Source organism: Saccopteryx bilineata, chromosome X (assembly GCF_036850765.1).
Source record: "Saccopteryx bilineata isolate mSacBil1 chromosome X, mSacBil1_pri_phased_curated, whole genome shotgun sequence".
NCBI classification, from domain to species: Eukaryota; Metazoa; Chordata; class Mammalia; order Chiroptera; family Emballonuridae; genus Saccopteryx; species Saccopteryx bilineata.
Window position 1 is genome coordinate 114,969,852 of NC_089502.1, and position 12,820 is coordinate 114,982,671.

Here is a 12,820-nt window from a genome sequence, read left to right on the forward strand (position 1 = left end):
AATTACTTTTCTATCTTCCTTTTATTTGCTGAATATTACTAAATTTGTAGAACTCAAACAGATAAAAGGACATAAAATGTAGTTCTGTGTTATATATTCATCCTTTTCTTTCTGCTGTATGTTTGCCTGTTTGTTTTCTTCAAATATACAAACACTGTTTTATTTTTTATTTATTGTGTTAACATGGTTTCAAGTGTCCCACTCAATATAACACTCTCAACCCTCCATGTCATGTTCCCATTTCTGGTCAAATAAGTTTGTAAATATGATGTATATGTTTGCTCACTTATAGTTTGCATTGGGTGTGAGAGACAGGCTGTAAGTTGACAAGGTCTTTATAGGCTAAGGCTTAGTTTTAAGACTAAGCCTGTTAATACTAAGATCTTCTCAACATCCTTCTAATATTAAGATCTTCTCAAAACCAAGCTTTTCCCCACACCTTTGACTGTTGCATGATGTGGGATGGTGAACTCTAATGAGGAATTCCATTTATGCCTCAGATAAGTGGCTTTGTATCAGAGACTTCCTTGTTTGTATATTGGATTAAAGGTTTTGGTTTCTACACTATAAAATGGGGCAGAACGAGAGCTTGCTCTCTCTCGGCTCCTGAGATTAGCATTAGAGAGGAGAGCAGAGAAGGGCCACGTGGGTGAGAGGAGAAGCAGCCAAGATGGCGGGGTGCTGAGGGAGAAGCCAGTTTGTGCAGAGAGGAGATGGGGAACAGTGGTGAATAAGGCTGGTGAGCTAGAAACCTTTGATTTTAGGAAACTCAGATAAGTCAGTGGCTTTGGAAACCCTGAATGGAAAGGGAAGTGTTTTCCCACTGTGTGTATTTCTTGTCCACCGGGTGCAAGCTAAGATGAAATCTAATGGCCTACCAGTTCTTGGCTTTCTTGTTTCATTACCATCTGTCCGAATCTAATGCAAACCTGCATGGGCCAGGCAGCTGTGATAGTGGCCATGGCTACTGCCTTTACACCTAATATCTGTATCTATGTGTTATATAATTAGCTAAATCTGGTTAATTCCTTTACCTTCTTTGATCCTTTCCCCTCATTCCCCTTCCCTCTGACAGCTGTCCTTCTGTTCCTTGTAACCCTGCCTCTGTTTCTATTTTTTCCTCAGTTTATTGTATTTATTAGATTCCACATATAAGTGAGATCATATGGTATTTGTATTTCTCTGCCTAGCTTATTTCACTTAGCATAATAATCTCCAGGTCCAACCCTGTCATCCCAAAAGGTAATATTTCCTTTTTCACTGCCGTGTAGTATTCATTGTGTATATGTACCACAGCTTTTCTATGCATTTGTCCACTGATAGACAGTTGGGTTATAACACACTGTTTTAGACTTTTATTGAACCTCAAGCAAACGCATCCGTCAACATGTATATTATTTTTAATTTTTTAAATAAGAGCTAGTGCTATTTTTGTTCAGAGTAAAATTTTAGAAATCAGATTTACTTATTGAGTACTTATTGTCATCTACATTCTCTCTATGACTTATAATAATGAAAGCTGGAAATGACAGTGGGAGGAATTTTCAACCTCAAAACATGTCTCTTTGTCATAATCATTATTTTGGGCTGATTTTAAATATATATATATAAATTAAAAAACAGCTGAGATAGTAAAAGTTCTGAAAACTGGATAGAAATTACCCTTTTGTAAATGATATTTACACTTAAAAGGGAAATCTCCATTTGTAAGGGAGTCTCCCTCTTCTGTACCAGGAGGAGAAGAATGGCTAAATCTCTAAAGGTCCTTATCAATAAAAGAGGCAGTGACTTGAATCTGCATAATACTTTGTTTACTGTCCCTTTCCTGGAAACTTTTCATAATTAACTCCCCCCTCTCTTCAATATCTTCTTTTTCTTTAATTGGAGATAGTATATAAGGAGGTGTCACTGCCCATTTTGGAAAGTTACTTAGTTTTCCTGGGTCTCTCCCATGTACACAGGAGGTATATATGTTATTAAATGCCTAGGGTTTTTTTCTTCCTGTTAATCTGTCTTTTATTACAGGGATTTTATGGCCAGTAGCCGCAGCCACTATCACAGCCGCTTGGTCCATGCAGGTTCGCATTGGATTCGAACAGTCAATAATGAAACAATGGAGCCAAGAACTGGTGAGCCATCATCTTTAATCCTAGCTTATACCCAGCAGGCAAGTAAAAACACACTGGGCTCCAAAACCCACTCATTCAGTGCTCACAAAGCTACTGACTTATCCAAGTTTCCTAGAATCAAAGGTTTCTAGCTCACCAGAATTATTCAACTCTGTTCCCCATCTCCTTCCTTCTCTCTGCACAAACTGGCTTCTCACTCAGCACTCCACCATTTTGGCTGCTGCTCCTGGCCTCCTCTACATGGCCTTTTTCTGCTCTCCTCTCTAATGTTAATCTCAGGAACCAAGAGCATAAGCTCCCGATCTGCCCCACTTTATAGTGCAGAAATCAAAATCTTTAATCCAATATACAAAACAGGGAAGTCTCTAATATAAAGTCACTTATCAGAGGCATGATGGGATTGTACTACCCCACATGAAAAAAGGTGGGAAAGGCTTAATCCTAAAACCAAGCCCCAGGCTATAAGGATCCTGCCTGCCCACAGTCCACCCCAACACATATTAATATCACCTGGGCAACAGCATCCACATGGGCAGCACAATCTTTAACAAAGTGAGCATAATATATTTTATCTGCCCAACAGGGATGTTTAGCTAAGAACATAGAATGGTAAAGGGAAAATTATTTTTCCTCCCCCACAAAAAAAATCAGAGTAAAATTCTGAAGCAAGATGTATATCAATCTAGCAAAACAAACCACAGAAGCAAACCAGAGAACATATTTCTATGTTGTACTCTATGATATTTCTGGAGTCAAAACATTTAAGCACATTCTTTTTTTTTTTTGTAACAGAGAAAGAAGGAAAGAGAGTGGGACAGATAGGGACAGACAGACAGGAAGAGAGAGAGATGAGAAGCATCAATTCTTTGTTGTTGCTCCGTAGTTGTTTATTGACTGCTTTCTCACATATGCCCTGACCAGCAGCTACAGCAGAGCAAGCAAGTGACCCTCTGCTCAAGCCAGCAACCTTGGGCTCAAGCCAGTGAATTTGGGCTTCAAGCCAGCTACCTTTGGGCTCAAGCCAGCGATCAGAGGGTCATGTCTTGTTGTAAAGTACCGTACCTTCATCTGCAGGCTATATAGAGACACCAAGTCCAAATGATTTTTTGAGGAGACTTATTAATAGGCCGCTGCATGATGTAAACTGGGTATAGCTGACCCATATCGTGCAGTGTCAAATATAGCTCTGAGGCTGATTGTGGGTCAAATAAGTTTGGAAATATGTATGTTTTTTCGCTTATACTTTGCATTGGGTATGGGGGACAGGCTATAAGCAGGCAGGGTCATTATAGCCTAAGGCTTAGTTTTAAGACTAAGCTTTTCCCCACACCCATGACTGTTGCATGATGTAGGGCGGTGCACTCTCATGGGGAATCCCATTATGCCTCAGATAAGTGACTTTGTATCAGAGTCTTCCTTGTTTGTATACTGGATTAAAGGTTTTGATTTCTATAAAATGGGGCCTGACCAGTGGTTGCACAGTGGATAGAGCATCGGACTAGGATGCAGAAGACCCAGGTTCAAGACCCCAAGGTCACCAGCTTGAGCGTGGGCTCATCTGGTTTGAGCAAAAAGCCCACCAGCTTGAGCCCAAGGTCGCTGGCTCCAGCAAGGGGTTACTCGGTCTGCTGAAGGCCTGCAGTCAAGGCACATATGAGAAAGCAATCAATGAACAACTAAGGTGTTGCAACACGCAATGAAAAACTAATGATTGATGCTTCTCATCTCTCTCCGTTCCTGTCTGTCTGTTCCTGTCTATCCCTCTCTCTGACTCACTCTCTGTCTCTGTAAAAAAATAATAAAAATAAATAAATAAATAAAATTAAAAAAAAAATGGGGCAGAGGAGCCCATGCTGGAGGACAGCAGAGAAAGGCCATGTGGAGGAGAGGAGAAGCAGCCAAGATGGCGGAGTACTGAAGGAGAAGCTAGTTTGTGCAGAGTTTGTGCAGAGAGAAAGAAATGGGGAACAGAGGTGAATAAGGCTGGTGAGCTAGAAACCTTTGATTCTGGGAAACTTGGATAAGTCAGTGGCTTTGGGAGCCCTGGACGGAAAGGGAAGTGTTTTTCCATTGTGTGTATTTCTTGCCCACTGGGTGCAAGCTAGGATTAAAGCTAATGGCCCACCAATTCTAGACTCTGTTGTTTCATTACCGTCTGTCCGAATCAAACCTGAACCTGCATGGGCCAGGCAGCTGTGATGGTGGCCATGGCTACTGGTTTACATTTGGTGTAGTCTGTGTCAGGATTCGATACAGATCAGTATGGAGACACCACCACCTTTGAGCAGTGGAGTAGAGGACTGGCTGCTGTTATGGTTCCTCATGACTGTCCTTTTGGGGCCATAGGCTAGCTGACTTTTACAGCCATGCATGAGGAAACCAAGAGCTCTGTGGAAGAGGCTGCCCGGGACCTGCAAACCAAGCAGTGGAAGGAGCTGGAGCAAACGTGGGAGAAAGAGATGCTGACCCTGGAGCTGGAACAAGCACTGGAGAAGGAGGCCGACTAGGTTCATGAGATTCACTTAGAAATGGAGCAATCACTGGAGAAGGAATCACAGGTTCATGAGCTGCAGATTACCCTGTATGTTGTGAAGAGTCAGGAGTGGTGGGAGGCCGGAGCTGGGGCTTCCGGGTCTGTAGAGCAGAAGGTGGTGGTGGCCTGGGTCTCCAGCCTGGCAGCATGAGCTCATGTTTTCAGTTCCTTCTTGGAGGATGAGGAGAATCGGGCTGTAGTTGCAATCCACAGTCTCCATAAGATGAGAGCTCAGCTGGAAGCAGCACCTATTATGCCCCTGGTAGGACTGCGATTTTTGGACATAGGGGTGAATGCCATCATGCTCTCCAGAGCAGAGATGGAAATGCTGACTGCTATTGCCACGTGCTCCTCTTTGGGACAACATAAGACCTGCCAGGATGGCAGGGATGAGGGGGGTGGCTGATACCCCATGTGTGTGGACTGATTCCTGGACTACAACTGGAGTGGGCACTGGCTCCTTTACTGGATGGACTTTCGGATTTTGGCCAATGTGAAATACCCTGATGGGGGTGGGGGGTGGCTTTGCTGGAAGCCCTTCCCCTGCCCCAGGAAACTTTTCCCATGGCTAAAAAGAAGTCTGAGGACATTTTGCGCTTTTGGCAAAGTATTCAGAGGCTGGTGAAATATACCTTTGTATTTGTTAAAACTGTATGATTTGTGGTATAGTAATTTATATAATGTGCCTAATTTCCTTGTGCAGGAATACATGTGCTTTAGATTGTAATGCAAGCAAAAGGGGTGGAATGTGGGTCAAATAAGGAAATATGATGTATATATTTGCTCTCTAATAGTTTGCATTGGGTGTGGGGGACAGGCTGTAAGCAGGTAGGGTTGTTATAGCCTAAGGCTTAGTTTTAAGACTAAGCATTTCCCCACACCATTGACTATTGCATGATGTGGGATGGTGCACTCTCATGAGGACTGAGGAGCCCTGAGGAGCCACTGCGCCACCTCACCCGCAGGTGTTGTAAGGTACCAAAAGCTACAGAATCAATATTAATATTTTAAGAGGCATAAAGAACATTTTATTAATTTGAGTTAAGGTGTGCAGAGAAATTTTGTGAATGATCTCTGTACTGTGTGATTGGCATAAAACCAGGATGGCCCTTGGCATTGTATTGTAAAGGCAAAGGGAAGGAAAATATGAATTCCCTGACATTCCACCACACCTGTGGGGAAAGGGGTGAATGGCTAGCCAGGTGCAGGGAGAGAAAAGCCAAAATAAACCTTTTCTTATAGTAATGAGCCATTTGCGGGCATTTGTCCACACGGAAACTACCTCTCCCATATGAATACATATAGTTAATATGTGTGACTCTGGACAAACAGATGGCGGATAAACATTAGAAAATATAGGAGTTGGGCAGATAAAATATATTATGCTCACTTTGTTAAAGATGGTGCTGCCCACGTGGAAGCCGTTGCCCAGGTGATATTAATGTGTGTTGGGGGCGGGCTGTGGGCAGGCTCAATCCTTGTAGCCTGGGGCTTGGTTTTAGGACTAAGCCTTTCCCACCCTTTTTCATGTGGGGTGGTACAATCCCATCATGCCCCAGATAAGTGACTTTGTATTAGAAAGTTCCCTATTTTGTATACTGGATTAAAGTTTTTGATTTCTCCACTATAAAATGGGGGCAGAACGGGAGCTTGCTCTCTCGGTTCCTGAGATTAATATTAGAGGAGAGAGCAGAGAGGAGAGCAGAGAAGGCCACTTGGAGGAGGCCAGGAGAAGCAGCAAGATGTTGAGTGAGAGGCCAGTTAGTGCAGAGTTTATGCAGGGAGAAGGAAGGAGATGGGGAACAGAGGTGAATAAGTCTGGTGAGCTAGAAACCTTTGATTCTAGGAAACTCGGATAAGTCAGTAGCTTTGTGAGCACTGAATTTGAGTGGGTTTTGGAGCCCAGTGTGTGTTTTTACTTGCCTGCTGGGTGCAAGCTAGGATTAAAGATGATGGCCCATCAGTTTTTGGCTCCTTTGTTTCTTTACCGACTGTCCGAATACAATGCGAACCTGCATGGGCCAGGCGGCTGTGATGGTGGCCCTGGATACTGGCTTTACAATAGGAATGTCTTTTAATATGTAAAGAGACATCTTTCTACCATTGTGTTGACTTGTAAATTTTGTTTTCTCTAAAATGATGTATGGCTTGCAAATTGAACATGGTACTATCATGTTAAAGGACATATGACTATAACCAATAGTGGTAAGGGGCTCCTAATTACAATTTTTGCTTCTATACTTCCCACTTGCAAAACTATAAAAACTAAGTAAAACAAAGGGCCGGCGCGCTCTCCCTCAGATTTCTGTCGGAGTTGCCGCCGCTTGGCCAAGCTAGACAATAAGCTTTGGTGTATAATCAACAGATTTTGTTCGTGTATTCAATGTTTTGAGTCCCTCTGGATTAGGCTTAACAAGGAATCCCATTATGCCTCAGATAAGTTACTTTGTATCAGAGACTTCCTTGTTTGTATATTGGATGAAAAAATTTGATTTCTACACTATAAAATGGGGTAGAGGAGCCCATGCTGGAGGACAGCAGAGAAAGGCCACATGGAGTAGAGGAGAAGCAGTCAAGATGGTGGAGTGCTGAAGGAGAAGCCAGTTTGTGCAGAGTTTGTGCAGAGAGAAGGTGTAAGGCCAGGAGCCGCCATCGTGGCCATTCACATGCAGGTTCCCATTGGATTTGGGCAGACGATAAAGAAATGGCGGAGTCAGAGGATGGGGGGCCATCCTATTTATTGGTGTCTCACCAAGACAGGCAAACCACAAAAGAAGACAAGGGAAAAGCAGAAAACCAGCTCTTACCATGAAGGGCAAGGGATCAGGGAAGCCCCTGCAATAGTGATAGCAGGAACTGAGTGAGCCAGCTCCTGGTCTGTCCCACTTTATAGTGTATAAAACCAAAATCCCTTAATCCAATTGAATAGCCAGGAGCCACAGCCAGGGCCACTATCGGAGCAGCCCAGCCCTTGCAGGTTCGCATTGGATTCGGACAGTCGGCAAAGAAACAGCGGAGCCAAAAACTGGTGGGCCATAGTCTTTAATTCTAGCTTTGCACCCGGCGGGCAAGTAAAAATACACACTGGGCTCCAAAACCCAGTCACGTTCAGTGCTCACAAAGCTACTGACTTATCCGAGTTTCCTAGAATCAAAGGTTTCTAGCTCACCAGACTTATTCACCTCTGTTCCCCATCTCCTTTCCTTATCCCAGATACAAACTCTGCCCAAATTGGCTTCTCACTCAGCATTCCACCATCTTGGCTGCTTCTCCTGGCCTCCTCCACGTGGCCTTTCTCTGCTCTCCTCTGCTCTCTCTTCTAATGATTATCTCAGGAACCAAGAGCCAAACTCCCGCTCCGTTCCTATTTTATAGTGTAGAAATCCAAACCCTTAATCCAATATACATAATAGGGAAGTCTCTAATACAAAGTCACTTCTCTGAGGCATGATAGGATTGTACCACCTTACACCAAAAAGGGTAGGAAAGGCTTAATCCCAAAACCAAGCCCCAGGCTACAAGGATTCTCCCTGCCTTTAGCCCACCCCAACACACATTAATATCACCTGGGCAACGGCCTCTTTAACAAAGTGAGCATAATACATTTTATCTGCCCAACACCAATATACAAACAAGGAAGTCTCCGATACAAAGCCACTTATCCAAGGCATAACTGGATTCCTCATGAGAGTGCACCACCCAGATCATACAATCAGTCAAGGGTGTGGGGAAAAGCCTAGTCCTAAAACCAAACCCCAGGCCACAACGACCTGGCCTGCCCACAGCCTGTCCCCCACACCCAATATAAGTCACAAGCGAGCAAACATATATATCATATTTACAAACTTATTTGACCAACAGAAGGAGATGGGGAACAGAGTTGAATAAGGCTGGTGAGGTAGAAACCTTTGATTCTAGGAAACTCGGATAAGTCAGTGGCTTTGGGAGCCCTGAATGTTAAGAAAAGTGTTTTCCCACTGTGTGTATTTCTTGCCTTCTGAGTGCAAGCTAGGATTAAAGCTAATGGCCCACCAGTTCTTGGCTTCGTTGTTTCATTACCGTCTGTCCGAATCAAACCTGAACCTGCATTGGCCAGGTGGCTGTGATGGTGGCTGTAGCTATTGGCTTTACACTGGTTATATACCCTTGACCACATACAGGTTGGGGGAAAAGGAGGGGGAGCATGACACAGTCATTAACAAGGTTATAACATTTGTCTAAAGGATCTATAAAAAACATTAAAACTTTCAAGGTAACACAATAGTGATGCCATTTTACATATCAAAGACATTCACAAATCTTTTAATGTTTATCTTGAATTCCTTTGCCTAGAGGTATATGTTACTCTCAGAATTCCAGGAAGGGAGTGTTGGGCGGATAAAGTGTATTATGCTCACTTTGTTAAAGATAACACAAGGAGGCCGTCACCCAGGTGATATTAATGTGTGTTGAAAATCCTTGTAGCCTGGGGCTTGGTTTTGGGATTAAGCCTTTCCCACCCTTTTTGATGTGGGGTGGTACAATCCAATCGTGCCTCAGAGAAGTGACTTTGTATTAGGGACTTCCCTACTTTGTATATTGGATTAGAGGTTGTGAAGCTACAATATAAAATGAGGGTGGAATGAGAGTTGGCTCTTGGTTCCTGAGATTAGAAGAGAGAGCAGAGGAGAGCAGAGAAAGGCCACGTGGAGGAGGCCAGGAGAAGCAGCCAAGATGGCGGAATGCTAAGTGAGATGCCAGTTTGTGTAGAGTTTGTATCTGGGATAAGGAAAGGAGATGGGGAACAGAGGTGAATAAGTCTGGTGAGCTAGAAACCTTTGATTCTAGGAAACTCGGATAAGTCAGTAGCTTTGTGAGCACTGAACGTGACTGGGTTTTGGAGCCCAGTGTGTATTTTTACTTGCCCGCCGGGTGCAAAGCTAGAATTAAAGACTATGGCCCACCAGTTTTTGGCTCTGCTGTTTCTTTGCCAACTGTCCGAATCCAATGTGAACCTGCATGGGCCAGGCAGCTCTGATGCTGGCCATGGCCCTGCCTCCTGGCTTTACAGGGAGGAATAGTTAAAATAAGTGTAGGGCCTGCAAACATTGTCTCCTATTGAAAGGGAAAGGAAGTTCTTCAGATATCCTTTATCCTTTCAGAGAACTATAGTTAAACTAAATGACCCAGTTGTCCTTGCAAGCCATAAAGCTTCTGCATTTTTCTCCCTCCATTCTTTAAAGAAAGAATGGGTCAAGAAACCTGACTTTTCCTCCTAAAATATTAATATTAACTTTTGCAATTCTTTGGTACCTTACCACATTCTATGATCCCATGCTAAAGCCAGTAACCCCGTGCTCAAGCTGATAAGCCAGTACTCAAGCCGAGTGAGTCCGTGCTCAAGCCGGCGACCTCAGGGTTTCAAACCTGGGTCCTTCACATCCCAGTCCGATGCTCTATCCACTGTGCAACCACCTGGTCAGGCTAAGCACATTCTTATAAAGATATTTAACATAAAACTCACCTTCATATATCTTTTTTTCATGTCTCTTAATTTTGTCTACATCAATATCAGTAGTCCCTGTATTAAGGTTTCTGAGAGTGCTATGGATGAAAAAGGGGCACTGTAATAAATCTAATCCAAGGTGACCTTAAAGTGTGATCTGATCATAAATAAAGAACTGAACAGGTGCTGGTCAAATAAGTTTGTAAAATGTGGTTTTTAGGTTTGCTTGCTGTAAAGCCAGAAGCCACTGCCAGGGCCACCATCAGAGCAGCCGCCTGGCTCATGCAGGTTCTCATTGGATTCGGACAGTCGGTAAAGAAACAACGGAGCCAAAAACTGATGGGCCATAGTCTCTAATCCTAGCTTGCACCCGGCGGGCAAGTAAAAATACACACTGGGCTCCAAAACGCACTCACATTCAGTGCTCACAAAGCCACTGACTTATCCGAGTTTCCTAGAATCAAAGGTTTCTAGCTCACCAGCCTTATTCTCCTCAGTTCCCCATTTCCTTCTGTTGGGCAGATAAAATGTATTATGCTCACTTTGTTAAAGAGGCCGTTGCCCAGGTGATATTAATGTGTGTTGAGAATTATTGTAGCCTGAGGCTTGGTTTTGGGATTAAGCCTGTCCCACCCTTTTTGGTGTGAGATGGTACAATCCTATCATGCCTCAGAGAAGTGACTTTGTATTAGAGACTTCCCTATTATGTATATTGGATTAAGGGTTTGGACTTCTACACTATAAAATGGAGGCAGAACGGGACTTGGTGTTTGGTTCCTGAGACAAGTATTAGAAGAGAGAGCAGAGGAGAGCAGAGAAAGGCCACATGGAGGAGGCCAGGAGAAGCAGCCAAGGTGGTGGAGTGCTGAGTGAGATGCCAGTTTGTGTAGAGTTTGTATTTGGGATAAGGAAGGAGATGGGGAACTGAGGAGAATAAGTCTGGTGAGCTAGAAACCTTTGATTCTAGGAAACTCGGATAAGTCAGTGGCTTTGTGAGCACGAGTGTGACTGGGTTTTGGAGCCCAGTGTGTATTTTTACTTGCCCGCTGGGTGCAAGGTAGGATTAAAGGCTATGGCCAACCAGTTTTTGGCTCCATGGTTTCTTTACCAACTGTCCGAATCCAATGCGAACCTGCATGGGCCAGGAGGCTGTGATGGTGGCTCTGGCCGTGCCTTCTGGCTCTACACCTTCCTTATCCCAGATACAAACTCTGTACAAACTGGCATCTACTCAGCACTCCGCCATCTTGGCTGCTTCTCCTGGCCTTCTCCACGTGGCCTCCTCCCGCTGCTGGCTCTATTCTCTCTGCTCTCTCATGCTAACCTCAGGAACCAAGAGCCACAAACTCCCGCTCCATTCCCATTTTATAGTGTAGAAATCCAAGCCCTTAATCCAATATACATAATAGGGAAGTCTCTAATACAAAGTCTCTTCTCCGAGACATGATAGGATTGTACCACCTCACACCAAAAAGGGTGGGACAGGCTTAATCCCAAAACCAAGCCTCAGGCTACAAGGATTCTCAACACACATTAATATCACCTGGGCAACGGCCTCTTTAACAAAGTGAGCATAATACATTTTATCTGCCCAACACTTGCTTATATAGTGTATTTCCTGGTTTTGGGCAGATAAAATGTATTATGCTCACTTTGTTAAAGATAACACGAGGAGGCCCTCGCCCAGGTGATATTAATGTGTATTGGGGTGGGCTAAAGGCAGGTAGAATCCTTGTAGCCTGGGGCTTGGTTTTGGGTTTAAGCCTTTCCTACCCTTTTTGATGTAGGGGTGGTACAATCCCATCATGCCTCAGAGAAGTGACTTTGTATTAGAGACTTCCCTGTTTTGTATATTGGATTAAAGGTTTGGATTTCTACACTATAAAATAGGGGTAGAATAGGAGCTTTTCCTCTTGGTTCCTGGGATGATGAGCAGAGAGCAGCAGAAGGAGGTCACGTGGAGTAGGCCAGGAGAAGCAGCCAAGATGGCGGAGTGCTGAGTGAGATGCCAGTTTGTGTAGAGTTTGTATCTGGGATAAGGAAGGAGATGGGGAACTGAGGAGAATAAGGCTGGTGAGTTAGAAATCTTTGATTCTAGGAAACTCAGATAAGTCAGTGGCTTTGTGAGCACTGAATGTGATTGGGTTTTGGAGCCCAGTGTATGTTTTTACTTGCCCGCCGGGTGCAAGCTAGGATTAAAGATTATGGCCCACCAGTTTGTGGCTCCGTTGTTTTCTTTACCGACTGTCCGAATCCAATGTGAACCTGCATGGACCGGGCTGCTCTGATGGTGGCCCTGGCCTTGGCTGCTGGCTTTACAATGGCGGAGTGCTGAGTGAGATGCTGGTTTATGTAGAGTTTGTATCTGGGATAAGGAAGGAGATGGGGAACTGAGGTGAATAAGTCTGGTGAACTAGAAACCTTTGATTCTAGGAAACTCGGTTAAGTCAGTGGCTTTGTGAGCACTGAATGTGAGTGGGTTTTGGAGCCCAGTGTGTATTTTTACTTGCCCGCCGGGTGCAAGCTAGAATTAAAGAAAATGACCTATCAGTTTTTGGCTCCACTGTTTCTTTACCGACTGTCCGAATCCAATGAGAACCTGCATGGGCTAGGCTGCTGTGATGGTAGGCCTGGCCGTGGCCGCCCTGGCTGCTGGCCTTACACCTGGGCAGT